Raw genomic sequence first — 22,483 nt, forward strand, 5'->3', positions numbered from 1 at the left:
AATCAGACAAAAGGTCAAATAATTCATCAAATATTAATTAAGTTTGCGCCTAATTAGTTTGATTCAGCGCCGAGTCGCCGCCTTTTGCCCAGGGTGAGACATCAAAAAGGTGTTGGCTCTGAGCCCGCGGCCAAATTCCGCCAAAAACGCAAGCAAAGAGAGGCGCCCGAGATGGTTACAATTGGCCAATTAAAGCCTAATTACGCAGGAACCCATGAGGGAAGGCAGACGGCTCGGGTCAGAAGTTAAACAATTTGGCAAACAAAATATTTGACAAATGTCGGACGCCGGCAAGGGGTTCGTGCTAATACTGACGAATAGGAAATCCTTAGTAAATTAACAAAAAGCCAGAAATTCGAACAATAGCATAAAAGCTTCGAGAGAAATCCATAGTTTATTTTCGTTTATTTGCTGAAATATTTGCAGATGGCAAACTTTTTGCAGCAATTATTTAATTTGTTGCCGATGCGAGGCATAAAGTGTTCAATTCTTTTTCAATTTCCCTCTGTTGCTGCTCGCCTCGGTCCTCGATTCTGAGGAAAATGTTTCATTCCATGCACAAATATTTAATTTCGTTTATTGAAGTATTTGTTGTTTGGTTTGGCTTCCAAACAGTTTGCAAGGTGGTTGAATGTCGGAGGAAAATTCTGGGTAAGGCAGGACCACACACGTGCCTTGGCACACGCAACTTCTTGACCAACATTCCGTTCTGAGCCAAGTCTTTCTCGACCGGGGGCATGGACGGGTTTCGGCCTTTATTTGCAGTTTGTTGTTTGTTTGTTTGTTTGCTGGTCCCACTTGGAACAAAAATTTTATTAATTAATTTGAAACTGTTGCCATTGACGAGGTTTCAGGAATTAGCCCTTCCAGCATGAAAGATTTTGAGTCGGCCTTCTGCCGAAATCGATTAGTTTGCACAGGCAAAGTATTTTAAACTTATATTGGTTGGGGCAGTATTTGCGGCCTAAGATTCCGGATAATTGATTTGGCTTTGACCCCTGAAAAGTGCTTGCCTTGGGAAAATCCCTTTGTCCTTCGTCCTTCATTCCAATTAATTAGTATTCCAAATCCAGAACTAATCTCGGAATTAACTATACCTATTTTCGCCCGAAATTGTTTTTAATATTCATAAACCAATTTTTACCCATCGCTCTTTATCCCCCATTCCTGCAGAGCCCATAAAAGTGGGCCATAAAAATTCCAATAAATGCATAAGCCCAAATCCACAAAATTGGTTAGACATTGCCAAAAAGTCGGTTTTACGAGCCTTCTGTTGAGTCCCGTTCCCCCGTATGTTCGACTCTCCTCCGGAGCGAGAATAAACGACTTGAAAATGTTTTTAATTGCAGGCGAATATTTTGGGCAGATTACGTAACTAGCATTCGAGAACTCGTCTAGGCCCATAAAATCCATCGCCCACACACAACTGGTTTGGGAGTGGGAGTGGGATATCTGCTCCATAATGGCACATAAACCGTTTCGTATCCTGCATATATTTTTCAGTTATGTGGCCGGCAACAACAACACCAGCCACAATTAAAACCAAGGCAAGCTCAGCAAAATGTTGTGCGTAGATATTACCCTTCCAGCTTCCCTTCACCACTGTCCTCTTCAGAATCAAGTATACGACATGATAGCCACATTTTTGTGTGTGTGGCATTGGTGAGTCTGGTAAAGTGCGAATTACAACACTTCCTGCTGGGCTCTTCGGTGCGGCTTTCTTTTACGAGCACGGCACTCGACCGAAAAGCAAAAGTGTGAGAATATGAATGCTCATAAGGTGGAAATGGGGATGTGTGTACAGACTGTATGGCTGTATCGAAAACAGTTTTCTATCGAATTATTACCTTCGGAAAGCAAACCTATTTGAAAAGCCGCACAATGGGCTTAATTGCTCGCAGATGACCAATATTGTGCGAAATTAATTTATCATAGAGAAGCCGAAATTGTAGCTGAGCTCGACATTGTCGCATGAGCAGTGTGAAATTGTGTACCGAGTGGATGGAGAAGTTAAAACTTTCATACAATAACAGGTCTGATTTGATTCTTAACAAGAGAGAACGCTATAGTCGGGTTGTTGTCCCGACTATCTAATACCCGTCACTCAGCTAAAAGGAGTGCGAACGCTGTGTCGGGTTGGTGTCCCGACTAATAATCGTAACTCAGCTAAAGGGAGTGCGAGGGAGATAGATATATAATTTTTGATTGCGTATAACTTTTTAATTAATGGTCCGATTTGAAAAATGTCTTCTACATTTCGATAGGTATAAATATAAACAACAAAATTGCATTTATACTTTTTGGAAATCTTTAAAGATGTGGGCGCAGGACCCATTTTAAAATCATTAGTGGGCGATTGTGGGCGTTAGAGGGGGCGTGGCGCTCGGCTAAAACAAACTTGCGCTGCGTAGGAAGCCAAAGAATATGTGTGGGAAATCTCAACTTTCTAGCTTTTGTAGTTTCCGAGATCTCAGCGTTCATACAGACGGACAGACAGACAGACAGACAGACAGACAGACGGACAGACGGACAGACGGACAGACGGACAGACGGACATGGCTAGATCGACTCGGCTAGTGACCCTGATCAAGAATATATATACTTTATGGGGTCGGAAACGCTTCCTTCTAGCTGTTACATACTTTTGCACGAATCTAATATACCCTTTTACTCTACGAGTAACGGTATAAAAATGCACTATGAGGCTTTTTAAAAACCAAGCCAAAAAAAATGTAAAATAGCCGAAAGACTTATGTTTCTTTTAAAATGTGAAATATTAAAATAAACTTTTAAGAAATTTTAGTCTTGTATTAGATGTACAACAATTTAAAAATAAGCTTAATCGTAAATATAAAAATATTTTAAAATCGATAAAATCGATTATAAGCAATTAAAGACAGAAAGTTAAAATGCAACGCATCGATAATTACAGTTGTGGTGCAATTAATGATGCTAGAGCTGGTTAATACACAAAAATCTTTTGATTGTCTCATATTTCTATGCCTGCTCGCAATTAGGGATTGTAAAATGCGCAAAACGATGCTCTAATTACACATTTAATGATTTTAATTGCCACAACAAAAAATAAATTCAAAATCATTTATATTTTGCATCTTTTGATATCAATTCAACTAATCCCGTAATCGGATTTGGCTTGGCAGGTCAATTGCAATGAATAATTAAAATTAGCATGGGAATATGATTCAGATTTTGTTTACCGAATTTGGCTAGTTCTTTGGGCCGGAGCTCTTTAATAACTTCCATTGGCAGACACATCACCTACATCATCGTAAAACTTGAAAAAGTTTTGATGTCGGAAAGATTCGACATGGAAAACTTTTTCATGTAAATGACACAGAGTGCGATGTGTAGTTGAATATATAATACATATGTGTTTTTTGGTAAGCAGTTTACCTATTTGCCGAATTACCGTGCTGCCTAGGTAAAAGTTGAAATGCTTTTTGCATGTTCCTGTGGTTATCAAATTTGCTGCTACCAAATGTGTCGGGAAAGTGCTGGAGACAACTACTGATGGGATAATGGACAGGTGTGGAGCAATTTAATGCGCGTAGCTGAGAAGAAATCCGACGCTCTTAGGATTGTCTTGTTTTTGGGAGAAGAAAGTGCTGCACAATCAAATCTATCCTCGCGCTTTTTATTTTGCCTAAGTGAGTGGATAAATCCTTCATTTAGCAGTCGCACATTCACCCTAACTTCCCCCTAATCACACCTAAACCATATCACGGCAACCTCACATCCTCGTTTCCCTCTTGGATCCCAGCTTGGGTGACCACTTGAACTTAACTACACTCAGAAAATGAATCGCCCTGAATTTTAGAAATCCGCCTATGGATTTGCTTCACTGGCGATTTTTTTCTTTAAAATAAAAAAATTTTATACTGGTAAAGAAAATGTTCTTCAAATTAATCAAAATTTATTAAATTCAAGAAATATTCCAGAAATATAGAAAAAAATCGCCAGTAAAGCAAATCCATAGGCGATTTTCTAAAATTTTTTTTTGAGTGTACAATTTGGTCGCCCCATTCATGCATATTGATAATCTTGAACGCTTCAATGCTCATTTACTCATCTTGAAAGGTGCACTACCCCGGATTCCCCTGCCAACCAAGCACCACCCCATGGAAGGTCCCTAAGTTCAAGTTTTTAATCATGCGTGGGCGGTCAGTTAGCCTTTGATTCGTTTTTCCCCATCATCTGCTCCGCAAAGTCCTCCTGCCCTCATCCTGTAATCTCCAAGGGATGTGTGTTCATTTTGGGGCTACATCATTTATGGGCTTCTTCATCCTTTTCCAGCCAGGGGCGGGCACTTTTCCAATCAACTTGAGTGTATGCCAGTGTGCGTGAGCCTCTGTATGTGGAAAGGAAAAAGATGGGAGACCCTTGTCCCATTTCCTGCTGATGCTGACTTTGTGCCGATTTCATATTTTTCATTCGGCAAAATAGATATTTTTTAATGCCTTTTATTAAATCGGCTTAGATTTATTGTACATGTATATCATCGTTTCACATATGTGTAAGCTACACTTGAAAAATTGATAAACATAGAATGAGAATGTATTTTAAAGTCAATTTAAATAATTTATTGTACATTTTTAGTTGTTTATTTTTATTATTTTGTTGCTTATTTTTATTATTTTGTTATTATTTGAATTGGGTTTTTTTTAATACTGCTCTATTAATATTATATAGTTTATTCATGTTTGCTAAATTTTTTAAGGATTGATAGCATCTTATTGATTGTTTAACAAAGGGAACTTCTTCAAGTCAACACCAATCCCATAGAAACAGTTATTTCTTCAGTGTGCCTGACCAAAAGATTTTTGTGTGTAACTTACGACGTCATTTTTAAGATCTTTACTTGAGAGTTGGCTGCGAAAATGGGAAAATTCCTTTATGGGTCTTAAAGCAAATATTGGTTTATAGTCGAGCCTAAACTGCTTTCAGGAGCAAGGGCCAGCGGACGGGGATGAAAGATAATCCTCTGTAATCGAATGAAGACAATAACTGAGTAGCTTTCAATTTATTTTGAAATGTGAAAAACTTGCTATAGAAATGTGTAACCGACTAAACGTTTACAAATTTGACACAATTTTCTATGAATTTTCAATGTCTTTTCGGCCGGACTCTCGTCTCCATACACATTTGCAGTAGGACATTCCGGTCACTAATTGTGATTGATGCACTTTAAAATTGTTGGCAAATTATTATTGCCAAAAGGCACGATGGGGCCACCACCCCCTTGCCTAACTCAATTAGTCAACCTGCCGGCTGCTGCTGCTGCTGACGTTGACGTTCCTGCCGTTGAGTCCTGCGTCCTGCGTCCTGCGTCCTGCAGTCCTAGCCAACTGTTGCAACGAAATTACCACAAAGTTTTCTGTTTGCTGCATAATTAAAAAGTTTGAAAAGCTTTTGCCGAAACCAGGCAACAACCAGGACCCTTCCTCCGCCCTCTCTCTGGAAAACTGCCGCCAGCCTCCGGTCTGCCTCGTCCTTCATCCTGCTGCATACTCCGGGCTAACTATTATAAACCAGCGGTTATGCGGCGGTTGCAGTTTTTGCATGATTGACAGCCCAACAGCCTGAAACGAGAGCGAGGACGAGGAGCACTAGGAGGAATAGGAATACGACGTCGAGGACATGCCGTTCATGGCACCAAAAGCTAGTCAAGGACATGCCCACGCATGTGCAGCCCCCAACCCCTCATTGTTGTGAAAATATTTTGAATTTTTCTAAAAGTTTGCCACCGGCTCCCCCAAAATGTTTACATTTTTCATCAAATGAGTTTTAGATAATTAATTTCTCTGGCGAAATGAGAACAAAAATCATTTCTCTTTATCCTTTCTATTTTGTTCCATTTTGTAATTAGAATTCGGGGCTAATTGCGCATGGGTGTGTGTGGCCAAGGTCGCAGTGGGTTATCAAAAAGTTGGTGGCAAACTAAAGTTATCACTGCCGTTTAGTGGTGTTTCTTTGAGCTGCGCCATGGAAAAATTGAGTACAACAGGGCTTTCTCCCACTTTATGTATTACCCTCTCCAGAATCTAAACACGGCTAGCTAATGACAACTCATTAGGGCTTAGCTTTGTTGTGTTTGAAACTTTTTAGCCAAGAAACTATTTATGCGGGCTCACCGTGTCCACATTTTTGATGCATAGCACATGTGTGCGGGAAAACACACAAAGTGTCAACTTACCTGACGGGGAGTCGAAGAATCCGGAAGTGGGTGACGTGGGGTTCCGAGGGCTGTGTTGTGGGAGCAAACGCCGCTTGTCTCATTAATCATTTAAAATAAACAAACGCAAGTGGAACGCAATTTGTTTTATCGTCAGTCGTAGCTCCTGCTATTCCGTCCATGGCTAACATCGCTCCCCAGCACTCCGATCCGTAGCCCCAATCCCGTGGGTAGCACGTGTAGCTCTCAGAGCCCTTGCACTGATTTTTCGCCATTCGCGCAACACCGATGCTCGCACACACAGACATTCGCCTGGCCAGACACCTGACCGCATGACATTAAACAATTAAAATAATTACGCAAACCTCTCATAGGATTTGTTTAGCTTCACCACGGGTCCCGCCCTGATTAGTTATACCAGGGTATGCTCTATGGGACTAATTGTTTCCTATAATGCAAAATTATTTGATAATACTCTTGAATTTTGTATTTGTATATATATTCTTGATTACGATCAATAGCCATGTTCGGAGATCTCGGACTATAAAAGCTAGATAGTCGGGATCAAGCATTTCAAATTTACGGATTTGTTGCAGTATTTATTTTGAAGTTAGGTAAATAAAAGAACGAATATCCTGATTATATCTAAACTATTATAATCTAAAAAAGTATTCATTTTAATTTTTTTGGCTTAGACATGCTCATATTTTAATTTTATTTCTGTTATACTTAAATTATTTACATATATTAAAACCTGAGTAAAGGGCTAAAAATTAAAGCGGTAGTTGATAAACCAATTACTCGACGTAAGTACAAAGAAATAAATAACATACAAGTAAGTAAATAATTGTGAACTCTTTATGTATTACTAGGACCTTTATTAACTTAATTGCGGTTGTGAAAATTAATTTTGCCTTGATCTTTATTAAATAAAATAATAATAATAAACGGAAGCTGGTTTAAATTGACCTATCAGAATCTCAATTTATTTAAATTGTGGCAGACTTACGCAGGGAATAAACACGACATGTATCATACCATTGTTTAGTTAACTCGCCTTCGTGTCCTCTGATTCCAGTTCTTTACTGCAGCAAACTTTAAATGTTTTAATCCCCGTTCAGGTCCGGGCTGAGGGCAAATTAATCTGCTGCGTCCTGGCCACTTTTAAACGAAAGCCAAAGGGCTTAGCTACCCCTATATGGCGGAGGACTCCAATCCCTATTTCGCTTTCCTTTTGCTCCTGCCGGTTTAGAATGCTGCATTACTTGCCAAGGCAACCTGCAAAATGCCTGATAATGGATTATTCCATGCCATAAATGCAAATGCAGGCCAGGGCGCATAACTCCTCTCCTACCAACATGGTGGTGCTGGCCAAGAGCTCAGCCAAGTTGCCAACGATGACGCCATTTTGTGTAGCAACAGTTATACGGCTGGAAAAAGAAAGCGGCAAAGAGCAGGGCCAGAAGGGGGCGGGATCGGAGGGCAGTGGGCAGGGGGCGGGGCCACCGGCAGGTTTTTACGGCCACGGCAACTGCAGTCAACAAAGACGCGTAAATTATTTTAGATTTACATTTCTGCATTTCATTTGTGCCCGTAGTGTCTCTATCCCTGCCCCACTGCCACGCCCCCAGCCCCTTCCCCACGCCGCTCGCCCCATCCTGCTTGCGTTATTGTTGTCCGCCGCTGCCGCCGCAGGCAGGCGTTAAGCAAGACGGCGTCGGCACATAATTTATGCAATTTTTATGATTATTCATTATGAGCCAGGAAGCGCCAGGCTAGCACAGTGGGTATTCCGGAACATGATAGTGATAGTGAATTCACTCAGAAAATGAATCGCCCTGAATTTTAGAAAATCGCCTATGGATTTGCTTCACTGGCGATTTTTTTCTTTAAAATAAAAAAATTTTCTACTGGTAAAGAAAATTTTCTTCCAATTAATCAAAATTCATTAAATTCAAGAAATATTCCAGAAATATAGAAAAAAATCGCCAGTAAAGCAAATCCATAGGCGATTTTCTAAAATTTTTTTTTGAGTGTTGGGTTGGCTTCAGGAGTACGTGAAAAAAAGCAATTAGCAAAATAAAGTTAAATTTTTTTAAACTTAAGCAGTTAGTATTTATTAATTTATTTGTATTTATTTACTTAATTGCATTTATTTATTTATTTGTATTTTTTATTTATTTGTATTTTTATCTATATTTATATTTTTTTCTAATTACAATTTTACAATTTAGATACCAAATAATTTCTGCAGCCTTAATTGTAAAATTAAAAAACATTATAATATTTCTTATGAAGTCTAATGAGAAAAATTCCTTTAGCCAGAATTTAAAATAGCTTTAGTACCACTGTGCGGGCTCCTGGTTTGTCATGTCTGCGCCGCATTTGTTTCATATTTTATGCATTCATAAAAATTTTTTCCTTAGCGCCAAACGGAAATGCAACAAAACGTTGGCATTTTTCCTCCACTCGGCGGAGGAGAGCAAACGACTCTCATATATTTTTTAACTAATTAGCATTAATTTAACCAACGGATAATCCCCGCGGCTTACGCCCACTCCAACTGGCAGTTTCAGGTTCGCTTTCAGCTCCCTCGCCTTTCACTTGCTCGCTGGTGCGGATGAAAGCCAACTCATGCCTGCTCCTGCTCCTGATCCTGGTCATCGTTCTGCTCCGTCGTGCAAGTTGTTTATTGCGTTATGGGCCAAGTTAATAAAGTCATTTGCATCTCTGCTTTAAGTGGATCAGTTTCAGGAGATTTCTGATTAACACGTTGTCGGGGTTCTCGGAGGATTCAACCGTACTGGATGATGCTTAAACAAAAGTCGCTGAAATTGGAAATCCCATAAACCGTTTGGGCATTGAGTTTCCTTTTCCTCTTTCTGAGATTCTCGATGGAAAAATAAATAAGAGTACATAAAGAAACCCACTTTTCTGTCGCTTTCCGCACAAAACGGCGTGTGCTACATAAGAAAACGTCAATCTAATTGAAATTCTAGACAAAATCTTCCGCAAATTACCTTCATTGACAAAAATCTCTAATCCCCGCACAGCGCAGAGCAGCGAAGGATACGAAACCCGAAACCCGAAGACAGAACCCAGACTCCGATAAGTTATTCTTGGCAGTGGGGAAGTCGCAGTCTCGTTGCCACAGGAGGAAACATACTTGAAATGAAGCTGGAGCTGGAGCAGCAGCCCGGCGGAAACGGAAGTGCAGCCGGGAGCAACGTTGTGTCTGTATGGGTGGGTGTGTGATGTGACAATTGGGATGCAGGTGGATCCAGCCCCGTCGATGTCTTCGTCGTGCTCGAAAGTCGAAAAGAAATAGGTAAATACTTTGCGGTCTTCCTCCTTCGCCTTTTGTCGCCATTACGCTGAGTACACTGGCCCCGGCCACGCCCACTCTGTCCCAAAAGGGACAACGATGATGAGGATGATGATGATGATGGACCAGGGGGTGGTGCACATGAGGCACTCTCCAGCTGCATTTTTCATAGCCTGCAGCTGCTTTAGCGATTTAATTTAATCAACTGAAAGCGCATTTGCAGCTTTGCTAACCGCGCGCACACACACAAAAGCATGCACTCACACACCCACGGCGAGTATTATCCTCCAGGACGCTGCTTCCCAGCTCCTTGCATGTCTTCGTTTTGGGACATCGCTGTCATTCAACCCTGTCCACCACCCATCGAGCAATCTTGCCTGGATTGAGGCATCTAAGCTGGCTTCCCTGAGTTTTCCTCGCTCATTGCAAATTCAATTTTTGGTAAGCTTTTCTCTCCGATCTTCGTGACTGCGGTCTTTTGTTGGGATTATTATAATTGTTTAAACAGAGGCTCAATTTCACTTATAAAGTCTTGTATTACTGTTTTAGAAAATGTTGTACTAGCATGACTTTAAATAGTGAACTTAATTATGGAAGTTATATACTCGTTACTTACAAAGTGTATGTTAGACACCCGTCAAATCATATATTTTTCATGCCAGTCAACATTTTTTATTTTGATATTCGTTGGTACTCTAGTTAGATGTTTTTAAACTCATTTTTAACTATTTTTTCCGAGATCCCCATATTAAAATAAAGGCTTTATGGTAAAGGCTTTCTACGTAGTTGCTCATTGAATAAATTAATTTTGAAAGGAAATATTGGTTTGCGATGTTCTAATATGCCGCTTTGGCATACTCAAATAGGTTGTTTAAATACCCTTCTGTTTAACTAACAGGGTGTCACAGGGTGTTACAGGGTGTACTGTATGAACTAATCCCCCACACTCTTCAAAGGCTGTCGTTCAAGTTGGCTCCCTCGAGTGTTGGGCTGCCTGCAGCTTAATCATGTGCTAGACAACACTGAAACACGCACCGAAACTCGCAGATACACACACCCACGCCCACCAGCTAGGCAAACAAACGCGCGACACGCAGATTTACACTTCACTACACTGAACAACATGAAACGGGGTAGCTGAGAAGGGAAAGGGAGGGGGAGAGTGGCGGCAAATTTGCCTGCACATTACCAATGACAACAAGCCCAGGGGCTTTTGGGGGATGGAGCGGGTGCTGGAGCAGCCCTAGCTGAGATAATAATGATCCCAAAAACACCAGACACGCAGCCAAACAAAAAACTGGCAAAACTTGGCGCAAAAAATAGAACCAACTTCAAAAATGGCAGCACTTTAAAAACTGCACGCTCGTCTCGCTGCTCGCAGCTCACTGCAGCCACGCCCCCAACGCTGCCGCCCCTGGCTGCTGGCGGATTTTCATAGCCAGCTCAGCGAGGGAAACTTCTCTTGCAGAGCGCTAAAGTTGGCCTAAGGCCTGCAGAAAAAAAAATGGCCGAGTGATAGGAAGAGTCGAGGGGAGGGGGGGCCAGTTGGACTGACAGGCTGGGGGGCGGCAACCCCCCTTTTAGCCCCCTGTGGGCTTATAATTTGTAGCATTGTTGTTGCTGCGGCTGCTGCGGTTTTCCTCTGTCGATTTTTTCCACGGGTATAATTTTCATTCGTAAGCGCGCGTAAAATTTGCACGCATTTTGAAGTATAATTTGACATTAATTCGATGCCCGCGGGACAGCGACGCATCCTGCCTCGTTCTCTACCCATATACCGCATATTATTCCTTTTTTCAATCGCCGGAAAATGAGTGAACTTTCCACAGCGTACTTAGTGGAACGGAATCGAAATGAGCCCTCGGAATTTATAACTTGATATAAAATGATGAACAATTTTATATTATGTGGTATCAATTTTGACTTAATATGCGGCATCTTAATTTTATATGCTTACTTCTTTTTCGAAGTCAGTGAATCTCGGAGAGAGATAATTCGGTAAAATGACATTGTTTAATATTTTACCAGTATTGCATGTTAAAAATAGAAGGCAAAGTTTTCTGCAACAAAATTATTTTTTTAAAAAAAGAAAATTTGTTAAAGTCTAAATCTAATTTAAAATTTAAGATAATATCCCTCATCGGATCGAATGTTTGTACTACGTTTCTCTATATAATCCGATGTCTACTCATTAAATTGCAATGAAAGAGCCCAAGCTCAAAGGGAAGCTGTAAAGGGAGTGGGAGACCTGACCGCCAATTAAACTCGATTCGTTTTACAACAGACTTTATATTTGGTTTTATTGCAGTTTGCCGTATTCTTTTCACCCCACCCGACAGTCCACAGTCCGTATAACCATAACCAAATTTATTTAAAAACTGGAAACTCGACCAGCGGACGCAAAGAGGACGAATCGAAGAAAAAGATAGAAAAATGTTGCACAAATGCTGCCAATTTTATGCGGTGGAAAGGGGGGAAACCTTGCCCCAAAGAATTTCAAACAATGAAGCTCAGTTCTGGTCAAAGGCAAATACCACTGATTGTGACAATCAGCGTGACAATAAAATTGGCGCCCAGGAGCTGGATTGGGATTCAAATGGGGATCGGGATTGGGCTTTGGGTTTGGGTGTGGGTTCGGGGATTGCCTTTTGGGATTGAGGCTAAATGCTGGCAACAGCTGGCAGCGGAGGGCGGAGAACTGGGGCAGCTTTAAAACTTTGACAATTTCCATGGCCACGCAGTGCGACGAAAGAATTTTAAAGTTCCAACATGTCAGACTGGCAGAAGGCAGGGGGCGGGGGCGTGGCCAACAAAATGACAGCCCGGTGACACGCACAGACCAACTGTCACACCCGCTGAGCGAGTGTGTGTGCGAGTGTCTAACCCTTGCAAAAATCTTTGCAGAAGTAAAATTTTCTGAAATGGCCAGGACAAAAAAGGGGGAAGCTGAAAGGAAAGCAAAGCAAAGGCAAACATTAAAGGCACACACAGCAAGATGATGACTTTCCCTCCAGGCATCCACCTCCGACTCCTTTCCCCGACCACTTGGTCCGTTCCTTGGCTGCCTGTAACATTATCTAAGCTAACAAATTGTCAACACGTACAAATGCGTTCACTCAAACGTAAACGGGGTAATAACCATTTTTCGTAATAATTTTATGTCACAACAAATCTAGGTTATATAAGCGATTCTCCTGCACTCGCAGCAGTTTTGTTTGCTCATCCTCGAGGACTGGCAGATGGGACCCGTCATGAAAGGCAGAGGCGGAGGCGGAGGTCGTCCCTGCCATGCTAATGTGACATTGAACACCCCGGCAAGCTCGGGATTCCATCAGGGTTTAGCACTCGCCCGGCTTAGTGGTTTGAAGTCGGGCTTCCAGGATATGTCGGGGTCCGAAGGATCCTAGGAGCCTATGCAGAGCCTCATTGGCGCAAATTGCTGGCTTCCGCTCGACCAGACTCCCCAGCTGTCCCGTCGTCCTGCTGTATCGCGCTGAGATATAAACTAAAGTTGTCACGTAAGCAAAGTTTATGGCCAAAAGGAAAAACGAGGCAAAAGAAACCGAAAGAAGTTGAAGTCACAGATAGAAAGAGTCTCGGATCCCGGCGATTTTCCAGCTGCTTTTGGCAAATGACAGCATTTCGTTGGACACGCGCCATGCCACCAAATCATCCGCATCCACCAAGCCCCTGGCCCCGATCCCAGAACCCTGAACCCAGAATCCAGAGCCCAGAACCACTGCCGATCCCGCCAAGACGTTTTAAGCAATTGCGTTTATCATTTAGCTGCTCCGCTGAGTTGGCGAAAGGGGCTGGCTGGGCAGGAGGCGTGGCACTGCCACTGATTGACCAAATGATAGACAGACGACATGTCCTCTCCCCTCCATGGACCCTGGCTTACATCTTGCAGTTTCGCCTTTGATTGCAACTTTCTTTTCGCCCATTTAGCACGTCCTGGCATTCCGTCGATTCCTGCGTCCTGCGTCCTCCTTCCTCGTTTCCTCTGCTCGCAGTTAAATATTTCAACGGCGCCTGGCAATTGCGCAATTTGTATCTTTTCCTTCAGTTGGCACTTTTCCTCGTTTCTTTGGGCTTCGCCATTGCGGGAAAATGTCGGAAAAGTAGGTCGAATCGTCTACACAAGGCCCCGTTAATAATTCCGTAATTGTTCATTAATATTAAATGGGTACGGGCTATGAAAAACTAAGCGGATTGCGAGCAGCTTGAGCTAGAATATTTTTTAAAGAATGTACTGAGGGATTTTGCCTTACTCTATCGATTTATTCGATGCGTCGACAGTTGATTCATATCTCATATCTGACCAAGTGAAGGCTTTATTTTCCTGATATTTCCCATGCCTCATTAGGATACCCACAAATTGCCAATGCAAATGTCGAGCGCGTCGCCTAATTGGATTTTTGACAAGCATATGCGACAGCTTCGACATCAAGGCCGGCGATTTGGGCCAAATCAGCATTTCAAGCGAAACATTCCTTCATTTCGCCCTGAGCCTTTCCGCACTTTGCATATATGTACGTATGAAAACGAATGTGCAATTTGGCAAATTAATTGCGAAATTAGCGCAAATTTTGCATCGAAACATGAAATTGGGCAAAGTAAGTTTTACTAATTAAACGCGCATTCAATTAAAACTGATTGGCAGGAGCCCATTTCCCCCGGGTCCGCGTGTTCATTAAAGTGACGGCAAAGGGTCCCAGCAGGATTCCTAATTGAAGGCCGGCACCGCAAAGGCTGAAATTTAAAGAAGCTCGAGCTGTCCGTATCAATTATTAAGAGCCCCGTTGATGAGGTCCCTTGCTAATCGCCCTCGAAGTGAGCAAGTGCAGGCTTCAGATTCAGATTGGGAAAATATTTGCCCAGTATGCCGCACGTGGCATGGAAAAACAAGAGCCTTCGATGGCCCATAGCTCGATCTGAAATACATTTGCTTAGCTGCAGGGAGCACGTGTGTGCTGCCCTCTTTCCTCTAAGACCTATGGCACTCCAAAATAAAGCGCTTTCGGGTAGGCGAAACATCTTGTTACGCAATCAAAGACACATTTGAGACAGACAGAGGATAATTCCACCTGGCGGATTCGGGGGCAGGGCCACATCCGTCTGGCTCGAACGAGAAATTACATTTTTTATAATTAAAATCCAATTTGTGCTAATTTAGCGCGTTTGTCTCGCATTACGCGGCGGGCCACGCCCCTCCAACTCCAACTCCCCAACACCCGCGGCAAGGACACGAATCTCGACAAATATTGTTGCTGAAAGCGAATTTATTTGGGGATGGGAGAGCCATATAACTGCAACTAATTACGGGCCTAGCGAAGGACTCGGCGAATCGCAGAAAAAAGCGGGGATGGGGAAAATGAATGAATGGAGAGGAAAGTTGCGACTATGAAAATTAATTGAAACGCTTAGACAAAACTTAGGAGCGACAAGCACTTAATGCATTTAGCACAACTCCAAGTTTCCCCAAAGCGAAGGGGTGGGGGGAGGAAACATGTCAATGGAGTGCGAAAGGGAGAGGGCTTCGCAGTAGCGAGAAGCAATTTAAATCTTACTAATTACTTGGGCGACAAATTGTGCAGGGCGACAGGATAACATAAGGCTGGAGTCTCCGGGGACTGGCGCCCTTCCCCCGGAGGAGAAGGTGTCTCGGAACAGGTGTTGGGCCTCGTACGCCGTCGACGACTATTTTGAAAAATGAAGTGTCATTTGGCTGTCTCAGGGGTTCATTGTTTTCTTATAGCTTTCTCGTCTGGGCTGCAGTTTCTTGGGGCTTTCCGCTCATTTAACTCTGCGCTGAGCTTAGTCGGCAATAGTGAATAAAGAGGACGTATAGAGATAGTATAGAAAGTAAATATATCTGATACATACAGCAGATTTTAATGAAATTAGTTGGAACATTGAAAAAACGAAGCATACTGGGGCAATTGTGGAAAATTGGTTACCTAAATTACCTAAAACGGGAATGAATATGTATTAGCTATATGTAACTAGAATAGTATAAATATAAAATATGAAAAAATCAGGGACCGTAAATAATCATTATTTGAGATTTTTATTTTAAAAAGGCTACTGTGATATTTTGTTTTAAACGACAACAATAACGTTCTTTTTACTCTTGTCCACAAAGTATATGCATTTCAACAAATCTGGAAAGCAAATTAACTGTTATTTGTTCATGTCTATAAAGTGCATAAAAACCAGTTAAATTGTTGAGTAAAACTTGTAAAAACCTTAGTAGGCCTTTTAAAATAAAAATCTCAAATAATGATTATTTACGGTCCCTGGAAAAAATATAATTACAAATTCTATGCAAATATTTTGAAAAACATCTAATGTTGACATATTTCACCCTATTGTTCAAATACAAGCTATATGAAATGGATGATATCTGGGTACACAACAATTAAATTCTGATAAATTCATGTAGGTAAAGAAGTTAAAAGAACAAAGGATTTAATTTAAGCTTCTCGATTTTCGCACTCTATGAATGGCACGACTTTATCTGACCAATTTTCGCTATAGACTGAATCAAACTTGATTTTAAAGGGCGTTATTTCTGTCTGACGTCTCCTTTATTGAGTTACAAACTTCTGACCAAAATTGAAGTACCCTTTGCAAGAATATAATGATGCTACCAATTTTCAAAAAAAAAACTTGTATTATACCAGTAACCCGTAGACTCATATAAAGTAAATATTGATATAATACCATGGTGAGCTGGTTTGACCAGATGTCGCTGGGTTTTTTGAGTTGCATTCTTGTGCATTTAATAATAACTTTCTGGTTTTGGTGACTTACAAATAATATTAGTTTTCCGACTTATAAATAAAGTGACTTTACATTGTAGAGGTGTATATTTTCTTTCCCTGGTAGTGAAACCTTTAAAGATCTCTCCTTCTAACGGGGCCATTTCGGTCTATAAATTCCCCTCCAAGTGTGGATGGTCTTGGGCAGCTGGTTTTGGCCCCGGCCATAAATTTATAGTTTGTCGCAACAAAGTTCATTATTTCTGGAGTCTTGGGCAACTTTTCTTTCAGCCAGCCGAAAATAAACAGCAGCCGTTGCCCAGCAGCTCCCTTCTTCCCTCCGAGAACAATTGAAAATCTTTTTAAGTAATTTCCACACGTAATCCAACATTATTGCAGTTTTTCCAGTCTGTGCTCGGCCAGGAAAACGCCACTGAACCCAAAAAATATGGCAAGCGGCGAGCATGGAGAATGCAGGGCCACCTCCTTTCAGCCGTCTCCTTGCCCCTGCACCCCACTTCACTCCCCTCCATCCTTGTCCTTCGTTGTCGTAACAAATTGCAGATGGCGCATGTTTTTAATTCATTTCAACAGTTACTCGGAGGATTCAGTTTTGTTGTTTGTTATTCATTCGACTCCGTCTCCATCTCCGCCTCCTTCCATCTTTCCTTTATTTTCCCAGTAAAACAATAAATGCAGAGGGGGATAAGCTGGGCATTCATATTGAGTAATGTGTGTGCTTATGCGAATGAATGCTGAGAATTGCATAATTGGAATCCCTCGAGATGGGGCCAAGGATCGATCGCATTCGAAAGGGCAGAGAAGTGGGTGCATTATCGTTCTGTCCCGCTCTCCGGCAGGAACTTTTCGTCCTTTCACTTTGGGGGGTGAAATCAATTGGAAACATTTAGTTGCCTTTGAATAAATTATTGAGCAAATAAGCCTGCGACAGTGACAGCGACGATTGAAAACAATTTTCACAACAATTACGCGCCAAAGTGAACCGAACATTCGAACATTCGAGCATTTTCGCAGAAGGGTCCTTGTTGTCCTTGTCAATAATTGATGCAGAATGTGCTCAAAAAGCACGTATTTTTCGCAGCGAATTTGTTGCAAATTGAATTTGTTCGGCGATTTCCGGCAACCTTTTTGGAGTGCAGAATTATTGGGTTGGAAAACGATTTAGCTGCCTCATTATGAGCTGCTTATTGCATCCCATAAATTCTCAAATGCTTGGCAATAACTCTGCCCCTTGCTGCAGCCCGAGCGGAGTTTTTTTTAATTATGCGCTAAAATCCGTGAAAATTAAAACATAAATCCCGTGAGCTCTTGCAAAAAAAAAGAAAAATTCCGGAGCACCGAATGGCGATGAAAATTATGCCAAGCGCATGCATCCAACGAGGAGGGTCGAGGAGGTTTGCGGGTGAACTGCAAACAACAGCAAAATGTGGCGGAGGTTGTGCTTCCCAGCTCATTTAGCCAAGTTAAGCTGCATTCATTATATTCTAAACTATGCTTTATTTGCTCAACATGCAGCTACTTCTGGTAGTAGAGGTTGTAGAGCATTTATTGATGCTTCGCCTGGCATTATGGCCGCAGTACCAGCAGGACTGTGGGGTGGGGATCTGCACGCGGGATTAGTAAGCGACGATGCAGCATTTCTCAGACCGAAGTCAGAACCTCCCGGCTCCTGGATTCCAGCCCTGGATTCGAGTGCTGAGCCAGACTGCGACGGCGACCACTTGCAACTTTATTAGCTGCGCTTTATACCTTTATAATGCTCCGGGGGCGGCAGGGACCACTCCATGGGCTTATTAGTTTCGTCCGTATTGCCTCGAAAGCTTCTGCTTAAAAATGCAGTCAGCTCTCGTCGACTGCATCGTCAAGTGGCTCAAGCGCTGCTCAAGAAGCTCTGGGCCCCGACTCCGTGTAATTTTGTCCACAGCCAAAACGAGAAAAAGGGAAAACTTTTGCAGCTTGTTTGTTTGCCGGCTGGCTGTTTGTCGTTTATTATTATTATTTCGGTTTTCTCCGGCCCCCCAACCACCGACTTCACCGCGCTTTATTTAACTTTGGGCAGTTTGATGGCAGGAAATAGAATTTTAATGGATTTTGTAATATCCTCGGCAACGACGGCGAAGACGGCGACGACAGCGAAACTTTGCGTCTTCCGCTCCGCTTTAGTTTTCGCATATTTTTCTGCCGTTTGCCTCGGCCCAAGTCGCGGGTTTTGTGCTATTGACATTTTCCCTTGGCTCTCCCACCGAAAAATACGGCCAGTGGGTGGGGAAACAGCGAAAAGTGGGCGGATTAATTAAGTTGCGGCCGGTTGGAATTGCTTTGCATTTGGTGCCAGTCTGCACTTGGCAGAGTTGCTAAGTAGTTGGTCGAGAAATCTATCGCCTATCGCTTATCGCCGGGGCCAAGTGTCACTTATCGGACCCCCTCACATATCCAGCTTATCGACGGACCATTCCGGCAATCCAACGTTTCATTAAACGGCTGTCCAGACAGATTCGATTTCACTTGTCGCTGTCTGTCAGCCGAAGTAAATAAAAAATCGAAGGAGCAAGACAGGACTTAAATTTTATTAGCGCAATTTCTCAACTTTTTACGGGTCGAGCAGCGCCGGAAGGAAGCATCGGGCACGGAAGCAACTGTCAATGAACAGTTAATATTTTTGTGATGACGCGCAATATGTCAATGACAGTCTGAAGTATGCTGGCCCCCGATAGACGACTGAAGGACTCCCCCAGGAAGGACACCCCCAGGACGCAATTTAGTTTATAAATTACGAACGCTGCCGTGTCAAAGGTTGCCTGACACGACACTTTCTGCGAGCTCGGTGCCCACTAATCGCCCCAATTAGGCACGGATTTCTCGAAGCTCTGCTCTAAAAAAATTATCAATAAATGCGAATTGGGAAATGGGAAATAGCCGACGGCGGGTGAGGGGAGCAGATAAAATTGGCGAAAGACCCGCAGCAATTTTCCGGTTTCGATGTCGGCATTGACATTGTCATCGTATCTCCGACTCCTCGATTCGTCTATGTCCCCGTCATTCATCAAGGCGTCCGAGGGGGCGTGGCAGGATGGGTGGGAGGGAGGTTTGCCCGCAGCTTGTGGGCTGCCTTTGATCGTTTGGCGTTTTTGTAGCTCATATTTTGTCCCTGCTGTCCTTGTGCTCCCTTAAAAAACTCCGCCCCAAACCAGACGCATTGTCATCAGAACATCCCCCCACACCCACCGGATGGCTAAGAAACATTTTTGCTACTTTTATGTATTTTTTGTATTCCTCTTACAACAGCCCAGGGAGCTGGGAGCGTGGGGCTGACGTTGATGATTTTTCATTGCTCGAGTTTTAATTTTACACTTGAGTTGAGACACCCCAGCAACTGGGGGGCAAAAGTTGGACTCACGAAGAGGTGAAGCCGAAGCTGAAATCAGTAAATTAAAACCTATATATCTGGTGGCAAGCACCGCCATCTGATCGATATGTAAGGCATCTCTGGGTGGCTTAAAGCTGCCACTTTCGAGTTCAGTGAACCTTAAAGTCGCCGGTCCGACCCCTCCGCTTTAAACTTTCCGCTTTTTGGAACGGACCGGGTCGTCTGGTGATTTATGGCCACGTCGCGAGCTGCTTTGACACCGTCCGACATTTGACAAGAGCTCTGGTGGAACTACTCTCTACCCGGGAACCCCCTACCCCCCAGATACCCCCTCTCCTCGAGCCACGTTATGTAAATGGCTCAAAGGCAGCCCGGCTCTTTGCGTCGCTTGTTTAGCAGGTTGCAGATAATTCATCGCTGACATTGCGTACCAATTTAAGGGTTGAATGATTCGCCCAGCAGGAGCAGTCGAGCCATCCAGCCAAGGGGTTAAAAGGGGCAGAAGGAGGAGGAGAAGGAGGGGGCGTGGCTGTCTGCCACTAACTGGGAGCGGCGTCTGGCCCTTGTGGCCATGACAGTGGCCCTGAGAGCCACGGCTTTTGTGGCTAGTGATTTAGAAAAAAGGTCATCCGGCAAAAGTTGGTTGGCCAGCTTCGTCGGTGACATGTGTGTGCCACCTTTGACTCGCTCCTCTTTCTACCGTCGGGTTGCTTAATTAGACACGTGAGTGGGGCCAGCAGTTGGAAATGGAGGAGGGGTGGCTTTTTTCCCGGGCTGAACTCTTTAAAGCATATTTATGGGCGCTCGCCACTCATGTGGGTTGCTCTTAATTGCAGCTATTGAAATTAAGTGTTGGTCCTTTTTGGCCAACTCCGGCAGCGGGGTCTTTAGGGCTTTATTAGTTGGGAGACAATTGCCCGGAGCATTTATTACCTCGTTTCGGGCCGTCAGGGGAGCGGAATTACAAGGCCCATTGTTTTGAATGCTAATGAGGCCATCTTGGCAGATTTCAGCTGTTAAATATTCAATGGATTAAGGGGATAGGGCCAGAAAGATTTGCCCGAGTTCCATTTCCTTGCGCCATTGCCTTCAATTTCAAAGTTCGGGACTCCAGAACCCGGCAAAAGTTTCCACATATCAGCTGCGATATTTCCGGGCTCTGTTGGCCGCCCCAGGTAATCACCAAGTCAGGTTAGTTTGTCCAACCGGAGGCCATTGTGCGCAGGAAGCCGAAGCCCAGGGCAGAGTTAAATGCCTTCTGACAGGAGTCCGAGTCCGAGGAAAGAAGATCCTGGGTTTGCGTAGGGGGATGGCCATTAAAGATTGACACGTGACCGTGCAATGATTTCCAGTTTAACGTTGTCACATGCGTTGTGGAGAAGTGACATAACGGGGGCTTCGCTTGAGGATGCGTCGCTTCGTTGGTCAGTCGGAAGGGGAGGAAGGCTCCTTGGCTCGACAGTGTGTGTGTGTGTGTATTTGGTTTCAGCCAACGTGCAAAGCTTCCGTTGATCCTTTTTGCTCCTTAACATTTTCATTGCTCCTGCTGGGGCTGCCTTAAGCCCGTCCCATCACTCCACTTCCCTGACTGCGGCATTTGTTGTGTGGCTCGGATTACGCGCTTCACTTAAGTGTGCTCAGTTGCTTCCGTTTCCTTTGTCTCCAGATGGGTAAGGAGCCGCAGTCTGAGCATGATTCCGATGCCTGATGCTGGTTGCTGGTTGCTGATTCAGATTCTGTTCCCCCGGAGCACCGGAGCGTTCTTGGGTTTCTTTCCCGGCTCGAGCGTATGGATTTCCTCGTCGGGAATGTCTTCATTAATGAGGGGTTCGCTTCGCTGCCTCTTGCTCAACGTATATGACAATTTAAATTGCTCAAGCGATGCCAGGCAGCACAGACAACTGATTGAATCACAATTGAAAGCGACTCAGTGGCCGAGTCGTGACCCCCAAAAACACGTCCATCTGCAAATCCCTGGACGTATGTCTCTAATCACTGGCGCCCGATGGTGCCACACGCCTTGTTAATGCAGCACGCCCACCAGCCTCACACTACCCATTCCACCCACCGCCCAAATGCTTAACAAGCGCCGCACATGTGCGACTCATTAAAATGGCTATGGCGGGAAAAATGTGCGAACCCGGCAATCGCACTGCCCAGAGCTTTTCTGCAATTTTTCGGGGTTGCAGCGCAATTTTAGGTCGAGAGAAAGAAAACTAATTTCGGCGCAAATTAGTTTCGCACCTCATAGAACGACACGACAAAGCAATTGAATGGGAAGCTGAATGCCCCCGTTCGGATTGATGGTCGAATGGTCGGATGGGCGGGAGTGGCCGGGTTTTTCTTCGCCATCGCTCTGTATGCGTGTGTGCACTTAATAACCTGATCGAATCGCCAACACACAAAAACCCATTGAAATGCCAAAATCAACAAGGTAGCTCTGCGTCCTGCTATCCGTTATCCCCACTCCACTCGTCCACTGGGGAAAGAGCAAAATCACTGAATCACAATAATGCCTCAATTTCCGCTGGTCCGAGGCTGCGAGTCCTCGAATCCTGGAATCCTCGAGTGCAGGCCAGCTCCACGCTCGACCGTTCAGCGAAGGAGGCGGCAAGGACGTCCGGGGGCGGGGCATCGGCGTAATGAAATCGCATTCAATTAAACATAGCACCAGGGGAGGAGGAGGAGTAGCAGGAGCCAGCTGAATCGGACTTTGAAGCCCTTAGCCGGGCAAAACCACTCCCATTTCGTCCTGGTTGCGTGCATTCCTTGCAATTGGCGAAGGAGCAGGACGAAACTGCTGCAACCACTGC

The 22,483-nt window shown here is 43.7% G+C and overlaps 1 protein-coding gene across 1 annotated transcript in view; it reads left to right on the forward strand.

The window, feature by feature from the left end:
- Positions 1-22,483, forward strand: part of LOC108062178 (uncharacterized) — a 303,814-nt gene that overhangs the window by 71,306 nt on the left and 210,025 nt on the right. The window lies entirely within an intron of this gene.

The sequence above is a fragment of the Drosophila takahashii genome, chromosome 3L (assembly GCF_030179915.1).
Source record: "Drosophila takahashii strain IR98-3 E-12201 chromosome 3L, DtakHiC1v2, whole genome shotgun sequence".
Lineage (NCBI taxonomy): Eukaryota > Metazoa > Arthropoda > Insecta > Diptera > Drosophilidae > Drosophila > Drosophila takahashii.